The sequence below is a fragment of the Pseudophryne corroboree genome, chromosome 8, assembly GCF_028390025.1.
Source record: "Pseudophryne corroboree isolate aPseCor3 chromosome 8, aPseCor3.hap2, whole genome shotgun sequence".
NCBI classification, from domain to species: Eukaryota; Metazoa; Chordata; class Amphibia; order Anura; family Myobatrachidae; genus Pseudophryne; species Pseudophryne corroboree.
In genome coordinates, this window is record NC_086451.1 from 425,644,213 (window position 1) to 425,647,416 (window position 3,204).

Genomic DNA, 3,204 nt, shown 5'->3' on the forward strand with positions numbered 1-3,204 from the left:
TCAATAAAAATATTTCAGTAAAAAAAAATTATATGTAGAATGCATATATTCTGTGTGCGACTGTGGCTGTATCTGCATACAAAATGCTACATTACAGTGATTTCCAGGAATACACTGTAACATAGCATTTCTTTTGCAGATACAGCTGCAGTCACATACAGAATACAGCCATGCCGCATATCATTTTAATCAGCAGAATCTGCTTGTGCACCTGGGCATTCCAAATGCCCTAGGCATTTGCCTATGCTAGGGCCGGCTCTGCATACAGGTGTTGAAATGCATACAGTATTATTGATATTTGCCAAACTTTCTAAATCTGTCATATTCCTTTCCCTTGCAAAAAAGCAAGCATCTGTTCAAAACCATGTTGCACTGCAGGTGGAACAGATGTATCATGTGCACAGAGATTTAGATTTGGTTGGGGTGTGTTCTAACTGAAATCGAAATCAGTGTAAAAATAAAGCTGTTTAACATGTGTGGGCTAAATGCAAAAGCAGCTAGTATTTCTATTTACCCTGCACAGAAAAAAATATAAATGTATTTTCTCCCCTTGCATAGCAACATGATTTGATCCAGACACAAAGCTGCTTGCTTGTTTTGGTTATGGGTCATTGGGTCGACCCAACGTAGGTTGACAGTCATTGGGTCGACCACGATAGGTCGACATGTGTTAGGTCGACAGGGTAACTAGGTTGACAGGTCAAAAGGTCGACATAGGTTTTTGGATTGTTTTTGGCGTTGTTTTCTTCGTAAAGTGACGGGGAACCCCAATTAGTGCACCGTGTCCCCTCGCATGGCTCGCTTCGCTCGCCATGCTTTGGGCAAAGTGACTCGCTCCGCTACCGCTTCACTCAGCACAGGTTACAATTCCAATCGTAGTCCACATGGATCGTCAAGTATGGAAAAATCCAAAAAATGTAAAAAAATGTCATGTCGACCTTTTGACCTGTTGGCCTAGTTACCCTGTCGACCTAATGCATGTCAACCTATCGTGGTCGACCCAATGACTGTCGACCTAAGTTGTGTCGACCTAACGACCGCAACCCCTTGTTTTTGCTTTACTTACAAAACATGAATCAGGCCCAAAGTACAAACCAAACAGCCCTAACTGTATGATACAGGCTTTGTTGGAAAAACGACAGGATCTGATTGGTTGGTATTGCAGTATCTCCCTCCACTTCATCTCTTTTTGAGGCTTAGTACATCTGCCCCTATATCTCAGTAATTGTTATCTCCTGCATAGTTCGCAATTCATTATAAAATCCATTTTATACACCTTTTTGATGCAAATAGAGCATTTATATACCCATTTACTGTACCATCTGTTCATTAAAACACACTAATATTCAATGCACTGTCTTATGGTTGCTATCCTAATATATATGCACCAGCACATGATTCTCTTAACTTCAAATGTGTACATTTATATATGTTATCATTTATCTATCACTGACATTCCATGTGCATACCATTCCCCATTCCACTAATTTTCCATGTTTTTAACTGCAACAGTATTTTCACCCTTAACAGTACTATTCACTGCACCCCCTCTTAGTACCTGGACCTGCCTACTTCCACTAAACCTCATCCACCAACTATGGACCACAATCACATATCCATATCCACCACCTATGGACACACACTTCTGTACAGCATCACCAGGACTCCAGGGATACAAATAAATATGTGAAATGTATTTGCTATTGATTGCAGTATATTTAATATCCACTCATTTTACTAATGGTATAAAGTGACAGCAATATATTTATTATATTATTATAGATAAAGATTATGAGATCTTTGTCTGGTTTCTGTAAGATCAACAGATTGCAGGATAAAGCCCAATGTACTAAAATAGCACCCTAAACCTTCTTAAAACCCATGCAGTAATGGCTCCAACAAATTATACCTCTCTGAGTTATTTTAGAATTGTTGGGATTTCAGATGATCCACAGCTGCAAGCTCCCATTTTTCTTCTGGTTCTTCTGATTTATTTCATAACTCTTGGTGGTAACATCACCATTTTCCTACTGGTCTGCCTGGATCGTCATCTCCTTACCCCTATGTACTTCTTCCTGGCCAACTTGTCTGTTCTGGACATGGCTTCATCCACTGTAAGCTTATATAAGATTCTTGATAGCTTCATTTCAGGATCTAAGGTAGTTTCTTATTCTGCTTGCCTTCTACAGACATATATTTGGGTATCTTTAATGGGACTAGAACTCTTAATGTTGACGGCCATGAGTTACGATAGATACGTGGCTATATGTAAGCCACTGAATTATCACATGATCATGAGTCATAAGATGTGCGCTCTTCTGGCCTCTGTCTGCTGGGTGTTGGCATTTCTGCAATCTTTACCTCATACCATCATAATAGACAACTTTTCTTGCTATCGATCAAATAAGATCAATCACTTCTTTTGTGACATTTTGCCTCTGAAAAATATTACTTGCAGCGACACATCGCTTCTGAGTATCTTCATTCTCACAAGTGTGCTCTTTCATTTATTTTTCTCATGTCCTTTGACTTTTATTCCCTACATTTTCATTATTGCTACCATACTGAGAATACGTTCCAGCGCTGGCAGACGTAAAGCCTTCCACACATGCTCCTCACATCTCACAGTGGTCATCCTTCTCTATGTGATTCTTCTTTGTCAGTACCTGAGACCAAGTCAGAAGGAGAATTTGGACTCTAATAAACTTTTCTCTCTGTTTAACTCAGCTGCAGTCCCCATGCTAAACCCACTGATCTACAGTCTAAAAAATAAAGATGTGAAGTCAGCACTTAGGCGGGCTTTTAACAAATGTAATGTGTGCGCCAAAGGAAAAAGTTGGCTTCCATGGTGATTTATTTTTACATACTCTGGGGGAGATTTATCAAAGCTTGGATATAGATAAAGTAGAGAGAGATAAAGTACCAACCAATCAGGTTATAACTATAATTTTTAAACAGCCTGTAAAATGACAAGTGGGAGCTGATTGGTTGGTACTTTACCTCTCTCCGTGTTATATCTCTACAATCTTTTGATACATCCCCCCCTTTATATGCAAAATAGGCACGAACTGGGTCAACAGTTTTGCACAATGGTTAGCATTGCTAATGATGCGGTCATGGATTCTATTTTGGACAGATTCCTGTTTTGCTCCAGATTTCTGGAAGCTCTCGTTTCCTCCTGCAAGCTAAGGATTTATTGGTAGC

General features: G+C 39.5%; 1 pseudogene; it reads left to right on the forward strand.

Annotated features, from left to right (window-relative positions):
* The first annotated feature begins 1,844 nt into the window (after positions 1 to 1,844).
* Positions 1,845 to 2,852, forward strand: LOC134949912 (olfactory receptor 6C1-like; annotated as a pseudogene).
* Positions 2,853 to 3,204: the final 352 nt, after the last annotated feature.